The sequence below is a fragment of the Schistocerca serialis genome, chromosome 1, assembly GCF_023864345.2.
Source record: "Schistocerca serialis cubense isolate TAMUIC-IGC-003099 chromosome 1, iqSchSeri2.2, whole genome shotgun sequence".
Lineage (NCBI taxonomy): Eukaryota > Metazoa > Arthropoda > Insecta > Orthoptera > Acrididae > Schistocerca > Schistocerca serialis.
The window spans coordinates 1281720501-1281744999 of NC_064638.1; positions in this window are offsets into that span (position 1 = coordinate 1281720501).

Here is a 24499-nt window from a genome sequence, read left to right on the forward strand (position 1 = left end):
AAATTACTGGATAAGCATAAAGTTCGTAGAAGAAGGAGAAAGCAGAAACAAAACAGTTATATCCACATGAAACATGTTGCCAGCCCCGAGTCTTCGCGAGTGGGGTATTTGTGATAATGAAGGCCACATAAAAACTGTGAGAACGAACTCAGTCGCTTATACGGTGCACTGCGAGGGTATTAATGAAATCAATCGACTTACGTGTACAGGCTACATTATTCTCCTAGAAAAGGTCTCAACAAGAAAACTATACACTTGGCTAAATGACCAATCGATTCGGAATACATGAAATGTATTCGCAGCTGCGAATATGGGCAACCATCAGCTGTATAATAGAACGACAAGAAGGAAAATTTGTGCCGCCGTGGGACTCGACCCCGGATTTCCCGCTCAGCGCGAGCGGTCGCCTGCCGTTAAGCTATCCGAGCACGTTTCAGGGCCAGACACAAACAACCACATTTGGTAAACCATACTCGCATAGCCTAATGGCAAGGTGACCGATCCTGATAAGCGGGAAGTGCAGATTTGAGTTCCGGTGTGGCACAAAATTTCTTTATCGACATTCCATTATACAGCTGATGACTGTCCATAGTCGCCACTGCGAAGATGTTTCATATATTACATACGAAGGAACATTGTACCGTAATTACAAAGAACACGGGCACTGCAGTATCGTAGTCGATATGGAGGTTAATGCAGACGCAGAATAGCTTTTAACTCAAGGAACGTTAGACAGTATGTTCCAGCTATCCCCTTTTTGCAGGTACCATCGCGAAGCTCGGCTGAAGTGAATTACAAGAATATGGAAAGAGGTGAACCAGGATGGCCGGGTTAACGGGCACTTCACCTCGCTCAAGAGTTCATCGCGCATTCAGAGAATAACTTTCCTTACAGTAAACTATTCCTTACGTCTTAAAGGCAGTGGAAGCCTCAGAGTAGCTTACTACGAAATACAAATGTTTTGAGATGGCGCTGAGTGCGACGTTTCCGGGAATATGGCCATCGCAGGGAATGGGGCGATACACTTTAGACGCGTCCGCAATGTAAGGCAGCGCGAGGGAGTTGAAGGGAAGGAAAGGGAACGGGTGGGTACTTTGAGCGGGGCGTTACTCCTATTGCTTGTCGTAAACAGCGTTATGGGGGCGCAGAGACGATTCGCAATCCCGGCTGCTGGATTTTCGCGGGCCAGGGAAACATCAAGAAACATTACGCTAATTTCCAGCGAGAGATAAAAAGCAATGTAGGGCGGAGGCGCGCGAGTGGCTTATGGGCGGTATTTTTGCAGCGCAGTTTACATCGTACATAAAGTCCTTACTGCTGCGGAATTAAATGTCGGGCATAATGAGACAGAAGGAGTGGGATTTATCAAGGGACTTAACGCCGCAGGAAATATCTCCCGCCGAACGACGGAGACTCAACACGGTTTCCCTTCTTTGAGGAAGTACAACTGTCAGGGACCGCAAGACGGCGTTTTTGTCGAAGTCGGCCATACTTTACATTATCCGTTTACGACACTCTGCAAAACACGGGATTTCTATTATCTGAAGGGCAGAGGCAGACAGCGTATGTGTGTGTGTGTGTGTGTGTGTGTGTGTGTGTGTGTGTGTGTATGTATGTGTGTGTGTGTGTGTGCGTGTTTGAGAGAGAGAAAGAGAGAGAGAGAGAGAAAGAGAGAAGAGAGACAGAGAGATAGTCACTGTTACATAAACTTCAGTGGAATGTCTTACACCACGAAGCACCAACTCGGCCGGTATTTATCACAATTTCGTGGAGACGTTCATCGCATAATGAATACTGAAAGATTAAACATGCACTCCATTTGTAACCGATGTCCATCATAAAAATCAATATAAGTCGAATGTCATCTTGAGGAGTTCGTTGCCATTTTTTCGTCAGTAGTCCTCTGACGGCTTCGATGCGGCGCACCACAAATTCCTCTCCTGTGCCAAACTTTACATATCAAAGTGACACTTGCAACCTACTTCCTCAATTATTTGCTGAATTTATTCCAACCTATATCTTCCTCTAACGTTTTTACGCCCTATAGTTCCCTCTAGTACTATGGAAGTCATTTCCTGTTGTCTTAACACATGTCATACCCACCTGACCCTCCTTCTCGTTAATATTTTCCTTATTTTCTTTCTTGCAGATTCTCTTGAGAACCTCCTCATTCCTTACCTTAGAAGTCCACCTACTTTTCAACGTGCCTTTTTAGCAGCACATCAAAAATGCTTCGATTCAGTTCTGTTAATGTTTTCCCGAAGTCCATGTTTCACTAACACTAACTGTGCTCCAAACGCATATTCTCAGAATTTGCTTCCTCAAAATAGGTCTATACTTGATGCTGTAAGTAGGCGGTTTGTTTTCTTATTGGCAACGTTACGTAGCGCTCTGTATGAAAATCACTGGCTGTGCTGTGTGCAGTCTGTGGCTAGTTTGCATTGTTGTCTGCCATTGTAGTGTTGGGCAGCGGCAGCTGGATGTGAACAGCGCGTAGCGTTGCGCAGTTGGAGGTGAGCCGCCAGCAGTGGTGGATGTGGGGAGAGAGATGGCGGAGTTTGGAAATTTGTAAGACTGGATGTCATGAACTGCTATGTATATTATGATTTTTCAACACTATGAAGGTAAATACATTGTTTGTTCTCTATTAAAATCTTTCATTTGCTAACTATGCCTATCAGTAGTTAGTGCCTTCCGTAGTTTGAATCTTTTATTTAGCTGGCAGTAGTGGCGCTCGCTGTATTGCAGTAGCTTGAGTAACGAAGGTTTTTGTGAGGTAAGTGATTTGTGAAAGGTATAGGTTAATGTTAGTCAGGACCATTCTTTTGTAAGGATTTTTGAAAGTCAGATTGCGTTGCGCTAAAAGTATTGTGTGTCACTTTAGTGAATGTTTGAGTACGTTCAGTTTTGCTCAGCTGTTTGAAAAGCAAATAATGTAAGAGGTTTATCAGCACAGTAATTCATAAATTTTTCTAAGGGGACGTTTCATATGTCGACCCTTAGCCGAGGATAACTCACTGGAATCTTCTGATATTTTTCTTGTAGTTTGTGTAATTAGTGTAGATTTTGTTTATTGCTAGCGTGTAATTGTAGAGAGAATCTCCTTTGTAGTTGCAGTCTTTCATTGTTGTACAGTAAAACAGTTGTGGCATGCATGTAGATTTGCACCAAATATTTCGCAGCTGCGCTTGCAATTAACGGGATACTATTTTCAATGTTATCTTAATGTGTTATCTTATTTTGCTCTTCAAATTGTGTTTTTCTGTGTTGTCGTGTGAAATACTGTGACAATAATGGCGTGTGGAAAACGTAATACTAGGCTCCAAAGTAAACTGAGAAATGACAGTGAAGACGAAAGCAGTGTGTTAGCGGCAACATGTAGTGAATTAACTAATGTTCAAAGTAGTAATCTGGTAATTGTGCATAGGGAAATGGAGCGGGCTGCGAATAATGGTGTAGGCAGTGAAACAATTAGTGAACAGGGAAGCATTATCGATCGATCGGTCGGCAACAGCTTGCCTTAGTAATCCGAAATGACAGGACACAATCTTGCAAATACTGTAGACTCAGGTTTTGGGTTCTCACCGTTTTCTCAAATGAGTCAAGACACATTTTCCGCTTGTCAAAATGTGAATGTTGCTGGTGCAAATTCACTGCCGGAAAGCAATATTTCTGCAAGGTTCGCAGGAGAGCTTCTGTAAAGTTTGGAAGGTAGGAGACGAGGTACTGGCAGAAGTAAATCTGTGAGTACCGGGCGTGAGTCGTGCTTCGGTAGCTCAGTTGGTAGAGCACTTGCCCGCGAAAGGCAAAGGTCCCGAGTTCGAATCTCGGTCTGGCTCGCAGTTTTAATCTGCCAGGAAGTTTCACTGAGGAACATGTTTCAGACACCAGTGCATTGTTATTACAATTAATGCAACAAATGGGATAAAAGCTTCAAACGTTAGACACAATGGAACAAAATCAGAGACAAACACAGCAAAAGCTTCAAAAGTTAGACACAATGGAACAAAATCTTCAGAAGTTAGACACAATGGAACAACACCAGAGACAAACACAGCAACAGTTAGACGCAATGGAACAAAATCTTCACACCACGCTTGAACAAACACGTGAAGATTTAACTACTGAGTTACATAAAATCGAATCTAAATGTCAAAAAGTCTGTAACGACGTAAAAACACAAATTTGTGAGCATTTTCTACCTATTTTTTCGCGGCATGAAATGCATTGCAGAATCACGAAGCAGCCATAAAAGAACTGCAAATTATTGTTCATGAAGATCATGAGACCTTGCAAGCTAAAATTGACTCAGTTGCATCTACCGATTCGGGTACGCAACTTGCAAAAACTCAGGAAAACTTAAATGACACAGTAGAAAGACGCATGGAGGAAATTAGTTCATTATCAGAGAAAGTAATTGAACTTTCGGATCAGCTAAATAATTTATCTATGAAGGTAGATGATAATCTGAATGACACAAAACCGGTAGTCTTTAATGACACAGAAGAGTGCGAACAAATTAGGAAATTCAAACAAAATCAGAATCAAATTAATACGCAACACCAAAGAGAAATCTGGGAAGTACAAGATCAGCTGACACAGGTAATACAAGAATTACGTATTTCAGAGGCCACTCCCGCTCCAATACGGGAAGAGGGACATACAAATACGGAACAACCACAAAATAATAACTCAGGGCACTTCGGAAATTATGAAAGAAATTGGCAAGGTACACCGAATTTTGAGATGGAACCGCCGAAACGAAGTAACAATGAGCGATGTGCGACTCGCCGACGCGATGATTTTGACTATAAGCTGTTCATTACTACACGTAAATTAAAAACATTTAAGAATTCTGCCAATGACATTCATCCACAAGCGTGGCTCCATCAATTCTCTCATTGTTTTCCTCCCAACTGGTCATTGGAGCACAGGTTAGAATTTATGTGTGGCTACTTGGAGAATGAACCAGCTGTAAGAATGCGATCGGTCATTCACGATTGTCACAGTGAAGGAGAATTTTATCATGCCTTCCTCTCAGCATATAGGTCTCAAGCTACACAAGACCGAGTAAAACATAGCATCATAATGATGAAACATTTCGAACAGTCTGAATTTTCCAGTCTTGTGAAATATTTTGAAGAGATGTATCACAAGAATCAGTACCTGTCAAACCCATACAGCCCCTCAGAACTAATCCACATTTGCTTAATCAAACTTCCTGAACATTTACGACATATTATTTTAGCAGGACGTTGCAAAGACGACATTGAAGCTTTTCAGGGACTGCTACAAGAACTGGAAATTGACACTGACAATAACGGAACGCGAAAACAGGAGCACAACACTTACAGGTCACATCTGTCACAATTCCGCGATGACAGAAGTAATACACGACAAGGCTATTCTTACAACGTAAATCGTGACCAAAACAGACACCACCCATATGACAACCACTGGCAGAGTAATAGTTACAGAGAAAGATCGCATTTTCGTAGTAATGAATGTGACAGAGACAACCATAGAAACAGACGATATGGGAACCAAAATAATTATTATCACGGGAGACAGAATAACTTCAGACACAACGGTCCACCACGCAGTTACGATTCCGGGAGAAATTCTCCACCACATGACCGACAAACAAGAAACTATGTAAACAACCGACAAAACAACAGACCTGAATTCCATCAGAACTGGCGAGCTTCAAACAGGGCAGGGACGTCTCGTCAAGGTGAATTTGTAGAAGTTAGACCTCCAAATCCCAGTAACGACGCGCGGCAACAAAGAGACAGACAATGACTCGCACCGCAGGCAGACACGTGCGCCGGCTGGCTCCGAGAAAAATAACGTAGACGCTGACCTTGAGAAAAATTTTAGCATTCCTTAGCGACGTATACCACATGATAATTGCGTTGAAGTTGAAACTCTGCGTACTAGGAAGAGTAAAGGATTGCACCACATTTCACATGTAAAACCGTTTATTGAAAGATAATCTGCTTTTTAACTTAGTCTTTGCCATAAAATTTTTCACTTCGCATTTCTAGTATGCTTTGTCAGACTTAAGAAACTGTTAACATACAACAATGTTTGAAGTTAAATACCCAGTCAAGATCCAAGAGAACATATTTAAAAAGAAATTACGAATGCACTGTTATTGTGAACAGACGACACAGTGTTATTGTGTGTGTACATTCTTGCTTGTTAGTTGCACGATTACGTAACGACTATAAGGCTCACATACTCAGAACATTTACCAGTACCGCTAATGAGATTTTAATGCAACATTTTGGTTTACTTGAAAATACATTCTGGATTTAAAGTACTTTCTGTGAGATACCAGATGACACAGTGATTAGTTTATGTGACAGCTACACGATTTTATCACGACGCTACTAATGAGTGACAATTTAGAATGTTGCTTTTGCGGTGTATCTGTTTTATATCTGCACAGTTTTTCTGTATTATTCTGGAAAGTAAAACAGGTTTCAGTAGTAACTTTTGTGGAATAGCTACAATGAGACAGCCTTTTTCGTAGCACAACAATACATTACATTATAGTACCTCCTTGATCACAGTAAGGTACGTAATAACTACGATACCTATAAGCAAAGCATTTCACTTTCGTTTATGATGAGGTAAGTACATTGACTTCAGCAGAACTTTGCTTACAGAGGACGATAACTACGACAGTTCCACAGAATTATCCTACAGCAAGACGCACATTTAGCGCTACAGTACACGTATTTGAGTGCTTAATTTTGTACTTAAACAATTTATTTTTCAAGATTTTTGAATTACAAAGAAAGTTTTCCGTGATACATTTCATTCCATTGCTGTAATCTGTAACACCTGAGGGTATAATTACGTTAATCCTCAGCGGGTTACACGCTTGCTTTGTGTACCATGTGTTTGGCAAGCACAAGGAGCCCTAGCTAATATGGTATTTGCTTATACAACTTTACACATCGGTACCATATTTCTCTAACACATAAATTACACAGCTATCTGATCATTTAACAGAGAAACGAACATTATTTTACTACATCAGTGACACATTTTTACGCAATTATACAGATGGATAACTTCACACTTATGAAATTGTATTTTGTCTGTACTTTGTGAACTGTTCATAATTTTTCAGAACCATTGTGATACTATGAGAGCTTTGAATGATGTATTTGGTATGAGATAATGATTTTTAAAGTACATTTGAGGCAGATGAAACTTTTGACATGAGCAGAGAATTTTTTTTAGGTTTTGAAATTATTGAAAGAAGCTGCGACGATTCTGAGATGTGATTGATCTGTTATGATGTTATTATTACGACAACGATGTGTATTATGCGGTTGAGGAATGTTTATTATGATATGTATTTATTATGATGAAATACTGAAGAAGTGTCGACGAATATGTATATGTGTAATAAGGTAAGGAATAATGAGTAGTGGTTAGGGACTCTGACTTGTGAAAAAGGATGATGGAAACCAAGAACTGTACTTTAAAGAGTTATGAAATGTGTGTAAATGCCTGAATGTACACAATGCCGACGAAAACTTTTTGAACACTGTTATATTCATAGGATTTTGTTTCTACACATTTGCAACGCAAATTCTCGACCTGTGAAATTTTTATATGAGACTGTCACTGTAATGCAAACTCGTGTCATAAATATTTCAGTTAGAAAGTTAAATGACCACCCTCACGTAATGAGTTGTGGGCACCCAGCGGCGCAACAGTCGCCTGAAAAAAGCCATTAGTGTGTGCCTTTCAGAGGCACAGGTGGAAAAAAAAGAGGCCATTATCCTCGCTATTGACATTTCTTTGTCGAAAGCATCGCAAATAAGACACGCTCAAACTTGAAAACATATGATTATACTGTGGAGCTCTTAATTTATGATATTTACTAAAATGCCTAATGAAACGATGAGAAACATTTCACGGCCATTGTCTTGCTAGTTGAGAGAACTGCCATATGGCTTGCTTTATGTATTTATTTACTCAATTTGTTTAATATCTAGTTTCTAGCTGCACTGCAGCATTGGTTAAAATAAAATTTAATAGATGTACTTTCTTAGAAAAAAGAGCACAAATAATCATTTATCTTCACAGGATTTGCATACATAATTTTCTTTTCAACTATTTGGTAATATTTCTCGTAGAATAAGTTGTGGTGCACCACTTTAATTACATAGACATTAAGATGTGTATACACATTTCCCTTATATGCATTGTTGTCTTTAGGTTACTATTCTTTCTGCTTGAGCTTTGTCATGTTTAGATATAAGTTATTGCATTTGCTGCTGCTGTGTGCCAGGCATAGTGCTACTAAATATCACTTTGTATTACTCTGTTAAGCAAGTTTTACTACTGATTTATTTTTCTTGTTCTGCACATTGGCTCATATTGGTTGTAATGTTGCATTTGCTTTGCTAATTTATGCTGCTTGCTTTGCCATTTGTATTTTTTATCATTGCTGTTTGTGTTAATTGTTTTGTGCTGCTGCATTGCCTCGTTCCTTATTTTAGCATCTGAGCTCAGTAGACTTACGTTAGCTTATGATGGGGTAGGCTATATGAGAGAACGAGTTGTGATGAATTGGAAGAAATGCATTGAGAAGCCATAAGAAAATGGTTTGGCCAAAAAAAGTATTTTGAAAGAGGATATGAGCAAAAAAAGTAGGGTTTAGGGACAACTGGTTTAGGTAGGATTTTCTTGGAAATAAATGATGAGGTAAGATAATGGAAAATAAATAATGAGGTAAGAAATATGTGAACATGTAAATACAGAAAGCATGCTTGGATAGGATTTTTTTGGTGGATACAAATGTTGAAATAAGACGAAAGATCTATGGAATGAAGTTTTAGGTTGGACTGCAGTACCAAATGTTACACTGAAAACAAACCCTGCCCTTTCCTCTTGTGTTATTCTGCTATGTGTTTGTGTACTCTTGTATATTTGTGTTTTTCCTCTCTTTATGTGTTTAGCTGATATGAGGTACGTTGTGGAATTTTTCTAATAATACGTTATTTTCTTTGTAAAGATGCTTAGACATTAATTATTCTGTTTTGTTTTAATGCTCATGTGTGAAGTTGATGTTTCAAAAGTTCTTCTGATTTTTTATGTATGTACTTACGTCATAATTCCTGTAACACTAATGTATCTGTTTATTTCTATTCTTTTGTAAAGCCTGTACTACTACAAATTTATCTGTATTGTTATGTTCTTTAATGATGTATTTTGTACCTTTGTTATTGTATTCTCATGCTATAAAATTATAATGGACAGCAGTTCATCAAATTAAGTAACTTGTAAGTTACATTTCACTGCACACGTTTCTGTTGGTCATAGCATATGGACAATACGTGAGAAGTAGGGACTGATAGTGTTTGCACGTGTGTTAATAATTCAGCAAGGGACTGGATAACAGTATTGCTGGTTCTAAGGACATTTCAAACAAATTTTTTGTGAGTAGACATGTGGTGGTTTATGGACTTGCTATATTCTCCGCAAGACTCTTCGATGGTGATTGTGTACCTGCACAGTCGCAACAGATGGCTGCTGGCCGTCTCTACAAGGACTACAGTGGATCTGCATCTTTGATGGCCCACCACTACCATTATTTCTACAAGGACTACAATGGGTCTGCACGTTTGATGGCCCACCAATCCCATACTCTCTACCAAGACTATAATGTGTCTGCTCTGTGATGACCTACCTACCAGTATTCTTAAAACTTCGACTGACTCTGCTGTGGGTCTGCTCTGTTGTGGCCCATTACCTGTCTGCATGTCAAGAGTCAGCTCTGTCTTTCCGTTGGAAGGACAACACTACTTCTTCAAGACTGCATGGAAATCCACTACTTCCGTGTGCATTGTCTTTTACTGCTCAGACTTTGAGAAAAGAAACGGCAGTTTTACTGTGATGAATGATCAGGACTGTCTTTATGGACTGTGAGAAAATTTTAGCTTTTGACCAACATTGTATTAATAAGTGTGTGCATTTGATATTTTTCTTACTATAATTATGAAACATTTTTTCAAATCTGTATTGGCCAGTGCCCAAAACAATTTGCAAAATTTTTTGTGGGGAGCATGGGGGCTATGTAAGTAGGCTGTTTGTTTTCTTATTGGCAACGTTACGTAGCGCTCTGTATGAAAATCACTGGCTGTGCTGTGTGCAGTCTGTGGCTAGTTTGCATTGTTGTCTGCCATTGTAGTGTTGGGCAGCGGCAGCTGGATGTGAACAGCGCGTAGCGTTGCGCAGTTGGAGGTGAGCCGCCAGCAGTGGTGGATGTGGGGAGAGAGATGGCGGAGTTTGGAAATTTGTAAGGCTAGATGTCATGAACAGCTATGTATATTATGATTTTTCAACACTATGAAGGTAAATACATTGTTTGTTCTCTATTAAAATCTTTCATTTGCTAACTATGCCTATCAGTAGTTAGTGCCTTCCGTAGTTTGAATCTTTTATTTAGCTGGCAGTAGTGGCGCTCGCTGTATTGCAGTAGCTTGAGTAACGAAGGTTTTTGTGAGGTAAGTGATTTGTGAAAGGTATAGGTTAATGTTAGTCAGGACCATTCTTTTGTAGGGATTTTTGAAAGTCAGATTGCGTTGCGCTAAAAGTATTGTGTGTCACTTTAGTGAATGTTTGAGTACGTTCAGTTTTGCTCAGCTGTTTGAGAAGCAAATAATGTAAGAGGTTTATCAGCACAGTAATTCATAAATTATTCTAAGGGGACGTTTCGTAATACTAGTAGACTTCTCTTGGCCAGGAATGCCTTTCTTGCCAGTGCTAGTGTGCTTTTTATGTTCTCCTGTCTCTGTCCGTCGTGGGTTATTTTGCTGCCTAGGTAGCGGAATTCCTTAACTTCATCTACTTCGTTATCATAAATCGTGATGTTAAGTTCCTTGCTATTCTCATTTCTCCTACTTCTCATTACTTTCGTCTTCCTTTAGTTTATTCCCAGTCCACATTCTGTACTCGTCAGATTGTTCACTGCATCAGCACATTCTGTACTTCTTCTCCACTTTCAATGACGATAGCAATTTCATCAGCGAATCTTATCATTGATATCCTTTCACCTCGAATTTTAATTCCACTCTTTTGCTGCCTAGGTAGCAGAATTCCTTAACTGCATCTACTTCATTATCGTAAATCGTGATGTTAAGTTCCTTGCTATTCTCATTTCTCATACTTCTCATTACTTTCGTCTTCCTTTAGTTTATTCCCAGTCCACATTCTGTACTCGTCAGATTGTTCACTGCATCTGCACATTCTGTACTTCTTCTCCACTTTCAATGACGATAGCAATATCATCAGCGAAACTTATCATTGATATCCTTTCACCTCGAATTTTAATTCCACTCTTCAATATTTCTTTTATTTTCGTCATTGCCTCTTCGATTTATAGATTGAACAGTAGGGATGGAAGGCTAAAGCCCAGTCTTCCACTCTTCTTAATCCGTGCACTTCCTTCTAGGGCTTCCACTCTCATCGTTCCCTCTTGGTTCTTGTACATATTGTGCGTCACCCATCTTTCTCTATAGCTAACCCCTATTTTTCTCAGAATTTTGAACAATCTGCACTATTTGATACTGTCGAAAACTTTTTCAAGCTCGACAAATCTTATGAATGTATCTTTATTTTTCTTCAGTCTTGCTTCCATTATCAACCACAACGTCAAAACTGCCTCTCTCGTGTCTAAAGCCAAACTGATCGTCATCTAAAGCTCCTCAATTTTCTTTTCCATTCTTCTATATATTATTCTTGTCAGCAACTTCGATGTATTTGCTGTCAAGCTGATAGTGCGGTAATTCTCGCACTTGTCATCTCCCGCAGTCTTCGGAATTGTGTGGATGATATTTTTCCGAAAGTCACATGTTAGACCTCCAGACTCACACATTCTGCCCACCAACGTGAACAGTCGTTTTGGTGCCACAGCCCCCAATAATTTTAGTAATTATGACGGAATGTTATTCATCCCTTGCTGTTTTGAAAATCGTGTGGAGGATGTTTTTCTTAAAATCTGACGATGTATCGCCAGTCTCATACGTTCTACTTACTTGAAACATATTACGCTGTGCATTACACTGTGTCAATTCATGAATACTAATGGTGCGTATGAAAAGATCTGATCGTGGAACATAAAAACAAATATTTAAAGGCGCCGCTAATTACATCATCAATTAAACACCAACATTTATATAAAATCCGAAAGATTTAAGCATACTATTTAACATAAAAGTTATTTAAAAGGACTCCAGTAATTGGATGCGAAGTTGCTATTAAAAAAAATACTTTATAGGCTCCAACAAAAACGCCAAAATGCGTTAAAAACTTCAGAGACCAAATTAAGCAATGGAATATCAAAATTTATTTTATGTGTGCCTTTATTTAGAACAAACACTGTACCGTTCCATGGATTTAAACTAAATACAAACAGACTTCCAGAGATTTTATGCCGATAAAGAACGCTAAAGCCATGCTTGAAAAGCTTTGCCTAGAAGGTAGCATTACAATGACATCTGTTGCGACAGGTAGCAGGTAGATTCAAACAGGTAGCAGTAGTAGTAGTAGTAGTAGTAGTAGTAGCAGCTTTATTCATCTGTAGATCTTTTTTTACAAGGGTATGTGAAATGTCAAAGTAATTACAAGTTTAGACCAATTTAAAATAAGCTAATTCGTATACACTTATATTTACAAACTTCTAGTTAGATACAATCATTAGATTTACTCCTGGTATAAAACACTTTTTTTACAACTAACTTATTAAATAATGTAATGCCACTCTGTTCACTCATATCTCACTATCAGTCACTGCACACACTATACACACATTGTTTCATAACAATTAACTCACTACATGCACACACACACACACACACACACACACACACACACACACACACACGCGCGCGCGCGCGCGCGTGCATGCACATATAGACACACTGGTGATCTGGGCCATTTTCTGTCCGTTATTTCCCATGTGCTATCCTGAAAAACTGAGTCAGCATCCCTCCATAATGAGTGAGATGTTGAACTCAGAAAGAGGAAGAGGTGTTAGTACTGTGCTATGCACAGCTCGGGGGTAAGTACTTCTAGAAAGGAAAAGAAAACGTAAAGTGAAAATGTTACTTGGAATGTTGGATGCTTTATAATCATTATTATTCTTATTATTATTATTTATTTGTATAACATTTGTATAACATTTTTCCCCCCATGAACCATGGACCTTGCCGTTGGTGGGGAGGCTTGCGTGCCTCAGCGATACAGATGGCCGTACCATAGGTGCAACCACAACGGAGGGGTATCTGTTGAGAGGCCAGACAAACATGTGGTTCCTGAAGAGGGGCAGCAGCCTTTTCAGTAGTTGCAAGGGCAACAGTCTGGATGATTGACTGATCTGGCCTTGTAACATTAACCAAAACGGCCTTGCTGCGCTGGTACTGCGAACGGCTGAAAGCAAGGGGAAACTACAGCCGTATTTTTTCCCGAGGACATGCTGCTTTACTGTATGATTAAATGATGATGGGGTCCTCTTGGGTAAAATATTCCGGAGGTAAAATAGTCCCCCATTCGGATCTCTGGGCGGGGACTACTCAAGAGGACGTCGTTATCAGGAGAAAGAGAACTGGCGTTCTATGGATTGGAGCGTGGAATGTCAGATCCCTTAATCGGGCAGGTAGCTTAGAAAATTTAAAAAGGGAAATGGACAGGTTAAAGTTAGATATAGTGGGAATTAGTGAAGTTCGGTGGCAGGAGGAACAAGACTTTTGGTCTGGTGATTACAGGGTTATAAATACAAAATCAAATAGGGGTAATGCAGGAGTAGGATTAATAATGAATAAGAAAATAGGAGTGTGGGTTAGCTACTACAAACAGCATAGTGAACGCATTATTGTGGCCAAGATAGACATAAAGCCCATGCCTACTACAGTAGTACAAGTTTATATGCCAACTAGCTCTGCAGATGATGAAGAAATAGATGAAATGTATGACGAGATAAAAGAAATTATCCAGGTAGTGAAAGGAGACGAAAATTTAATAGTCATGGGCGACTGGAATTCGTCAGTACGAAAAGGGAGAGAAGGAAACATAGTAGGTGAATATGGATTGGGGGGCAGAAATGAAAGAGGAAGCCGCCTTGTAGAATTTTGCACAGAGCATAACTTAATCATAACTAACACTTGGTTCACGAATCATAAAAGAAGGTTACATACCTGGAAGAATCCTGGAGATACTAAAAGGTATCAGATATATTATACAATGGTAAGACAGACATTTAGGAACCAGTTTTAAATTGTAGGACATTTCAGGGGCAGATGTGGATTCTGACCACAATCTATTGATTATGAACTGCAGATTGAAACTGAAGAAACTGCAAAAAGGTGGGAATTTAAGGAGATGGGACCTGGATAAACTGAAAGAATCAGAGGTTGTAGAGAGTTTCAGGGAGAGCATAAGGGAACAATTGAAAGGAATGGGGGAAAGAAATGCAGTAGAAGAAAAATGGGTAGCTCTGAGGGATGAAGTAGTGAAGGCAGCAGAGGATCAAGTAGGTAAAAAGACGAGGGGTAATAGAAATCCTTGGGTAACAGAAGAAATATTGAATTTAATTGATGAAAGGAGAAAATATAAAAATGCAGTAAATGAAGCAGGCAAAAAGTAATACAAACGTCTCAAAAGTGAGATCGACAGGAAGTGCAAAATGGCTAAGCAGGGATGGCTAGAGGACAAATGTAAGGATGTAGAGGCTTGTCTCACTAGGGGTAAGGTAGATACTGCCTACAGGAAAATTAAAGAGACCTTTGGAGAGAAGAGAACCACTTGTGTGCATATCAAGAGCTCAGATGGCAACCCAGTTCTAAGCAAAGAAGGGAAGGCAGAAAGGTGGAAGGAGTATGTAGAGGGTTTATACAAGGGCGATGTACTTGAGGACAATATTATGGAAATGGAAGAGGATGTAGATGAAGACGAAATGGGAGACAAGATACTGCGTGAAGAGTTTGACAGAGCACTGAAAGACCTGAGTCGAAACAAGGCCCCAGGAGTAGACAACATTCCATTAGAACTACTGATGGCCTTGGGAGAGCCAGTCATGACAAAACTCTAGCATCTGGTGAGCAAGATGTATGAGACAGGCGAAATACCCTCAGACTTCAAGAAGAATATAATAATTCCAATCCCAAAGAAAGCAGGTGTTGACAGATGTGAAAATTACCGAACTATCAGTTTAATAAGTCACAGCTGCAAAATACTAACGCGAATTTTTTACAGACGAATGGAAAAACTGGTAGCAGCGGACCTCGGGGAAGATCAGTTTGGATTCCGTAGAAATGTTGGAACATGTGAGGCGATACTAACCTTACGACTTATCTTAGAAGAAAGATTAAGAAAAGGCAAATCTACGTTTCTAGCATTTCTAGACTTAGAGAAAGCTTTTGACAATATTAACCGGAATACTCTCTTTCAAATTCAGAAGGTGGCAGGGATAAAATACAGAAAGCGAGAGGCTATTTACAATTTGTACAGAAACCAGATGGCAGTTATAAGACTCGAGGGGCTTGATAGGGAAGCAGTGGTTGGGAAAGGAGTGAGACAGGGTTGTAGCCTCTCCCCAATGTTATTCAATCTGTATATTGAGCAAGCAGTAAAAGAAACAAAAGAAAAATTCGGAGTAGGTATTAAAATTCATGGAGAAGAAGTAAAAACTTTGAGGTTCGCCGATGACATTCTAATTCTGTCAGAGAAAGCAAAGGACTTGGAAGTGCAGTTGAACGGAATGGATAGTGTCTTGAAAGGAGGATATAAGATGAACATCAACAAAAGCAAAACGAGGATAGTGGAATGTAGGCAAATTAAATCGGGTGATGCTGAGGGAATTAGATTAGGAAATGACACACTTAAAGTAGTAAAGGACTTTTGCTATTTAGGGAGTAAAATAACTGATGATGGTCGAAGTAGAGAGGATATAAAATGTAGACTGGCAAAGGCAAGGAAATCGTTTCTGAAGAAGAGAAATTTGTTAACATCGAGTATAGATTTAAGTGTCAGGAAGTCGTTTCTGAAAGCATTTGTATGGAGTGTAACCATGTATGGAAGTGAAACATGGACGATAACTAGTTTGGACAAGAAGAGAACAGAAGCTTTCGAAATTTGGTGCTACAGAAGAATGCTGAAGATAAGGTGGGTAGATCACGTAACTAATGAGGAGGTATTGAATAGGATTGGGGAGAAGAGAAGTTTGTGGCACAACTTGACTAGAAGAAGGGATCGGTTGGTAGGACATGTTTTGAGGCATCAAGGAATCAAAAATTTAGCATTGGAGGGCAGCATGGAGGGTAAAAATCGTAGAGGGAAACCAAGAGATGAATACACTTAGCAGATTCAGAAGGATGTAGGTTGCAGTAAGTACTGGGAGATGAAGGAGCTTGCACAGGATAGAGTAGCATGGAGAGCTGCATCAAACCAGTCTCAGGACTGAAGACCACAACAACAACAACATTTTTTTATTTAACCCCTACTCTGATTTATCTAAGTAGTCCTTCAATGCATCAAATGTATTGTATAACAGGTACTTTTTAACAACCATTTTAAATAAGTGTATTTTTGCAATGTCTTTAACCTCTTTTGGTAATTTATTGTACAGTTTTATTCCTTGGTAGAAAATGCTGTTTTGAGTTTTATATTTATTTATTCCTGGTAAATGTAAGGTGACTATCTCTTGTTGCATGGTCATGGCCAGAGCTGCTGGTGCAGTAATTGCCAATGTTATTTTTGATGTGTACAACTGACTGGTAAATGTATTCACATGGAGCGGTTTAAATCCCCAGTTTTTTTAACAGATCTTTACGATGAACTCGGTTAGTATTTTTGGCTATTATTCTTATGGCTCTTTTCTGGAGTTTGAAAATTGTGTTCATATTTTGAGCATTAGTTTCCCAAAAAAGAATGTCATAGCTAAGAATTGAGTGTATATATGAATAATATGTTACTAAAAGACACAGCATTTTACACACTGATGATAGGATTCTAAGGGCATAACATGCTGATTACATTCTGTTTGTAAGTACCTTTGTATGTTCACACTACTTCAACTGAGAATCAATATTCATTCCTAGAAGTTTTGCATTTGTTACATAGTCTATAGAGGTGTCATCTAAATTTAATTTAACATTGTCGTTTTTCCTATTAAAACTGAAATTCATGGCATTAGTTTTCTTAATGTTCAATGTCTCTTTATTGCTTACTGAGAGTTTCATTTGCTTTCTGGGCAAGGAATCCTCTTGTGTTCTCAGTGACTATAATATTGCTGTCATCAGACAAGAGAATTTTTTCACCATGATTAACACTACTGGGAAAGTCATTGACATATATCAGGAATAATATTGGTCCTAATATGCTACCTTGTAGAACCCCTATATTAATGTATTTTGGTTCTGATAAGTGTTTTACTAAATGTTTAGATCTATTTGAAGAATGTGTTATCTTTACTCTTTGTACCCTGTCTGCTATGTGTGATTGAAACCATAAAAAATCATTAACTACCCCTCTTATTCCTAATGCTTCTAATTTATTTAATAGAATCTTGTGTTCGACTGTATCAAACGCCTTAGATTCTACTACAGTTTACTCCATATTTTTGCCACTTCGGAAACCAAACTGTGATTCGCTTAAAAGATTGTATTTATTCAGGTAATTCATTAATCTATCTTTCATTATTGCTTCTTTTATTTTTGAGAATGCTGGTAGCAGGGAAATGGGCTGGTAATTTTCTATGTCTTCTTCTTTACCTTTTTTAAGCAAAGGTACAACTCCTGCCTGTTTTAACTGCACTGGGAATGTCCCTGAGGTGAAGGATGCGTTTATTATATTTGTTAAAGGTCCTTTTATAATCCTTATGGATTGTTTCAGTACACATATTGGTACTTCATCTAAGCCTACTGACTTTTTACTTTTTAGTTTTTGAGCGGTTTTATTGACTTCATTCTCTCTGATTGGAAGTAACATCATTTACAGGTGTTATATTTACTTTGGGCAGTTTTGGCTGTAACTTCTCTGCAATACTTGAAAAATGTTCGTTCACGTAGTTTGCTAAGTATTGTGGATCATTTATTACCTTATCCCCCCCCCCCTCCTTAGCAGTATGTTATTCTGTGTTTGCCTCTCCCCATTTCCTTTTTTATGACATCCTAGACTCTTTTGCTTTTAATCTCTGCATTATATATTATACTGTCATTAAATGACTCTTTTGCAGCAATCAGTATCTTTTTGTATCTCTGTTAGAAATTTAAGAATTCTGGACCACTGCAAATCTTTTTCATGGAACTGAGGAATGTAAGTGTTTGGGAGGTCATCTTAATACCTGCTGTTATCCATCTGTTTTTGTGAGATGTTGATACAGACATGCATACCTTTGGAAATGCCTTTGCAAAGTTCAATTTAAAGAATGCAAAGAATTAGAGAATTTCATATTCACATTGGTTTCCTTACACACTCCATTCCAGTTCTAGGTCTTTTGAAAAATCTTTTATTTTGATTTCTGATAGATGTCGTTTGTAGGCATGTAGTTTAGGGAATGATTCGATGCCTGATTTTACTGTTGGTATTTGACAGAGATGGTCTGATAGTCGGAGATCTTTTACAGCTACGACGAAATAAATAACCTATAAAAATTTAACAGTAAGAGTGGGCAACGTAAGAATACCTACAAGTATATATAACGATGTATATAATTTCTTGGTGATATCAAGCCCTGTTAATTCAATAGCTGACACTTCAAAGTGTTTGTCTTCACTTACTGTACTGAGGTCATGTCTTGATTTGAAGTGTGATAATTTTCTGATATAAATGCATGATCCTCCACCCATTGAAGTAGTTCTGCAGTAAGAGTTTGCCTTTTCATACAGTGATAATACTACACGTTGGTTTTCTGTGTCTCTACACCAGTGCTCAGTAATAAAAACTACTATGCAGTTCAAAGAAAGGGGCTCAACTTCTAAAAGTTGTATTTTATTTTTTATTGATTACATGTTTTTATGGAGGATTGTTAAGTCTGTGAAATGCCCCATGTTACTCTTTCCAATGGTTTGTTTTTCTCTGTGACATCTGGTATGTGTCACATTTGAAGTGTTAAAATCTGTCTTGTGAGTGGTTGCTTCAATACTTTTTAAACTGCTGGAGATACTCTTCAGGCAGGGGGACCTGTGGTCTGGATTTATCCTAAAAAAGACCTACTTTTCCTACCTTTGACAATAGGTATCTGACCATATGTGGCCCGAGATCCACTTTCATGAATCTAGTGTACCAATCTTCCCTTCTCAGTCCTGTTTAGGTTTAGGTCATGTCTAGTAAAACCCTATCTGTTGATATTCCTGACGGCACCAGAGAACCATGACCGAAGTTGGCTGTCTTCAGAGCCATTCCTAACCTCACATTGATTCGCCTCACAGCTCCATCAAGGTGTGGTCGATCATGACGCCAGAACAGCTCAACAAAGTGTATATTGGTGTCATGAGTCGGGGAAGTTGTCTTCTCCAGGTCACCACCTACGTCGTATTCCCCATCCCTGTCCCGCCCATCCACTATCACTACATGATCCTCTGTTGTGAAGTTCTTACATAAAGACCCTAGGTCCTCTGGATTCATTTGTTGCCTCTACGAGACAAGTTACATGTTATCCGTTTTGATACAGAAATTTGGTGTCTGTTACATCATAGTAACAAGATGCTGGATTGAGGGGGAAAAATGTCTCCCCAGCTAAAATATAGCACTTACTTATAATATCCACGTCTTAGTTGTTAGCAGTCACCACCTAATTTATAGGTTGTTGTTGTTGTGGTCTTCAGTCCTGAGACTGGTTTGATGCAGCTCTACATGCCACTCTATCCTGTGCAAGCTTCTTCATCTCCCAGTACCTACTCCAACCAACATCCTTCTGAATCTGCTTAGTGTATTCATCTCTTGGTCTCCCTCTACGATTTTGACCCTTCACGCTGCCCTCCAATGCTAAATTTTTGATCCCTTGATGCCTCAAAACATGTCCTACCAACCGATCCCTTCTTCTACTCAAGTTGTGCCACAAACTTCTCTTCTCCCCAAACCTATTCAGTACCTCCTCATTAGTTACGTGATCTACCCACCTTATCTTCAGCATTCTTCTGTAGCACCACATTTCGAAAGCTTCTATTCTCTTCTTCTCCAAACTAGTTATCGTCCATGTTTCACTTCCATACATGGTTACACTCCATACAAATACTTTCAGAAACGACTTCCTGACACTTAAATCTATACTCTATGTTAACAAATTTCTCTTCTTCAGAAACGATTTCCATGCCTTTGACAGTCTACATTTTATATCCTCTCTACTGCGACCATCGTCAGTTATTTTACTTCCTAAATAGCAAAACTCCTTTACTACTTTAAGTGTGTCATTTCCTAATCTAATTCCCTCAGCATCACCCGATTTAATTTGACTACATTCCATTATCCTCCTTTACTACTTTAAGTGTGTCATTTCCTAATCTAATTCCCTCAGCATCACCCGATTTAATTTGACTACATTCCACTATCCTCGTTTTGCTTTTGTTGATGTTCATCTTATATCCTCCTTTCAAGACACTGTCCATTCCGTTCAACTGCTCTTCCAAGTCCTTTGCCATCTCTGACCGAATTACAATGTCATCGGCGAACCTCAAAGTTTTTACTTCTTCTCCATGAATTTTAATACCTACTCCGAATTTTTCTTTTGTTTCCTTTACTGCTTGCTCAATATACAGATTGAATAACATTGGGGAGAGGCTACAACCCTGTCTCACTCCTTTCCCAACCACTGCTCCCTTTCATGCCCCTCGACTCTTATAACTGCCATCTGGTTTCTGTACAAATTGTAAATAGCCTTTCGCTCCCTGTATTTTACCCCTGCCACCTTCAGAATATGAAAGAGAGTATTCCAGTTAACATTGTCAAAAGCTTTCTCTAAGTCTAGAAATGCTAGAAACGTAGATTTGCCGTTTCTTAATCTTTCTTCTAAGATAAGTCGTAAGGTTAGTATTGCCTCACGTGTTCCAACATTTCTACGGAATCCAAACTGATCTTCCCCGAGGTCCGCTTCTACCAGTTTTTCCAATTGTCTGTAAAAAATTCGCGTTAGTATTTTGCAGCTGTGACTTATTAAACTGATAGTTCGGTAATTTTCACATCTGTCAACACCTGCTTTCTTTGGAATTGGAATTATTATATTCTTCTTGAAGTCTGAGGGTATTTCGCCTGTCGCATACATCTCGCTCACCAGGTGGTAGAGTTTTGTCATGAGTGGCTCTCCCAAGGCCATCAGTAGTTCTAATGGATTATTGTCTACTCCCGGGGCCTTGTTTCGACTCAAGTCTTTCAGTGCTCTGTCAACCTCTTCACGCAGTATCTTATCTCCCATTTCGTCTTCATCTACATCCTCTTCCATTTCCATAATATTGTCCTCAAGTACGTCGCCCTTGTATAAACCCTCTATATACTCCTTCCACCTTTCTGCCTTCCCTTCTTTGCTTAGAACTGGGTTGCCATCTGAGCTCTTGATATGCATACAAGTGGTTCTCTTCTCTCCAAAGGTCTCTTTAATTTTCCTGTAGGCAGTATCTATCTTACCCCTAGTGAGACAAGCCTCTACATCCTTACATTTGTCCTCTAGCCATCCCTGCTTAGCCATTTTGCACTTCCTGTCGATCTCATTTTTGAGACGTTTGTATTCCTTTTTGCCTGCTTCATTTACTGCATTTTTATATTTTCTCCTTTCATCAATTAAATTCAATATTTCTTCTGTTACCCAAGGATTTCTATTACCCCTCGTCTTTTTACCTACTTGATCGTCTGCTGCCTTCACTACTTCATCCCTCAGAGCTACCCATTCTTCTTCTACTGTATTTCTTTCCCCCATTCCTGTCAATTATTCCCTTATGCTCTCCCTGAAACTCTCTACAACCTCTGATTCTTTCAGTTTATCCAGGTCCCATCTCCTTAAATTCCCACCTTTTTGGAGTTTCTTCAGCTTCAATCTGCAGTTCATAACCAATAGATTGTGGTCAGAATCCACATCTGTCCCTGGAAATGTCTTACAATTAAAAACCTGGTTCCTAAATCTCTGTCTTACCATTATATAATCTATCTGATACCTTTTAGTATCTCCAGGATTCTTGCAGGTATACAACCTTCTTTTATGATTCTTGAACCAAGTGTTAGCTATGATTACGTTATGCTCTGTGCAAATTCTACAAGGCGGCTTCTTCTTTCATTTCTTCCCCCCAATCCATATTCACCTACTATGTTTCCTTCTCTCCCTTTTAGTACTGACGAATTCCAGTCACCCATGACTATTAAATTTTCGTCTCCCTTCACTACCTGAATAATTTCTTTTATCTCGTTATAGATTTCATCAATTTCTTCGTCCTCTGCAGAGCTAGTTGGCATATAAACTTGTACTACTGTAGTAGGCATGGGCTTTGTGTCTATCTTGGCCACAATAATTCGTTCACTATGCAGTTTGTAGTAGCTAACCCGCACTCCTACTTTTTTATTCATTATTAAACCTACTCCTGCATTACCCCTATTTGATTTTGTATTTATAACCCTGTAATCACCAGACCAAAAGTCTTGTTCCTCCTGCCACCGAACTTCACTAATTCCCACTATATCTAACTTTAACCTATCCATTTCCCTTTTTAAATTTTCTAAGCTACCTGCCCGATTAAGGGATCTGACATTCCACGCTCCGATCCGTAGAACGCCAGTTCTCTTTCTCCTGATAACGACGTCCTCTTGAGTAGTCCCCGCCCGGAGATCCGAATGGGGAACTATTTTACCTCCGGAATATTTTACCCAAGAGGACGCCATCATCATTTAATCATACAGTAACGCTGCATGTCCTCGGGAAAAATTACGGCTGTAGTTTCCACTTGCTTTCAGCCGTTCGCAGTACCAGCACAGTAAGGCCGTTTTGGTTAATGTTACAAGGCCAGATCAGTCAATCATCCAGACTGTTGCCCCTGCAACTACTGAAAAGGCTGCTACCCCTCTTCAGGAACTACATGTTTGTCTGGCCTCTCAACAGATACCCCTCCGTTGTGGTTGCACCTATGGTACGGCCATCTGTATCGCTGAAGCACGCAAGCCTCCCCACCAACGGCAAGGTCCATGGTATAGGTATATAATTAAAATTAAAGGCAGCTTGAAAATGACCCCAGTACACATTGCAGAGGCGTGACATAATTAGTAGTGTTGGGTACTACCTCCTGCCACAAAAACCATTTCGTTAAAAGTACAGTCTTCTACAGCATATACTCCTCTTCCAGATTTTGAAATGCAGTTTGCTTGCAAAGAATAGTAGAGCATTTTCTCCAGCAGAGGAATGTAGTGGATGCGTAACACAGAATTCCTCCAAGAGATTATCTATGCCTGTCAGTATTTTGCTTGGCACTACCTCCCACCATTACCATATGTTTCGTCAGAACTATGTTTAAAGAAACTCAGGAGAGGACGTACATAGTGACTGGTGACAAACCCACATATAGCGTACAATTTACCGGATTTTTCCTTTGTGGTCATTTCGCGAGATGTATGTGGGAGGAAGTAATATGATGCAGCTTTACAGGCGATTTGCTTCTGGTTCGGTCCATACTTGAGCTATCTAGCATGTCTCAACGCTTACTCTACACCCGTCAACCACCATTTTTTAGTACCGTACCCTAAAAGCTGCTTTATAGATAATTAAGTCTGGTCAACATATTGTTCCGTTCACCTACTATTCGTTTTAATGCAGAATTTTGTTGCGTGGAACATCACTTTAACAAGGTCCTGGAGTGAGGGAAAATACGTTTCCTTCAACAAATTGCTGAAGATGGCTAATTTTCTTAACATCTGTGGAATAACATTGTTTGTAGGAACCTTGTCATAAATCGGTAATATCTGTACTTGATGGTACTCTGGAGAACAATGTCCTCGATTGAGAAAAAATATAGACTTTATATTTCTCCAGCTGTGACAAGACTCGTATGAATAATACATACTTCGTCTTTTTTGGAGTCTGGATTATAATTTACACAGCCACATGCGGGGGAATTGCTACTGTGTACAGTGAGCACAGTTTTAAAAAGGAAAACGATTTTTGGTGGTATTTAATCCATTTAAACAAGCTTTTGAAGTTTCTGAAAGATCACATGTTCCTTTTCTTCTTCTTCTTCTTCGTCTTCTTATTCTTCCACATGTGAACCGTGGAAAAAAGTCAACAGACAATTCAAACTACCGAATCCAACCTTTATAAGCGAAAACACACACATGGATTGCGTTGGAGGTGGAGTGCTGAGTTAATGTATCTTAAACACAGCTTTATGCCTGCTAGTCCATCACAAATAAAAAAAAAAAAAAAAAACACTCAGAATATAGTTCAATAACATCTGCCACAGCTTCATATTTGTGTGTGTGTGTGGATCCGCCTCTGGATGCTTCCCCT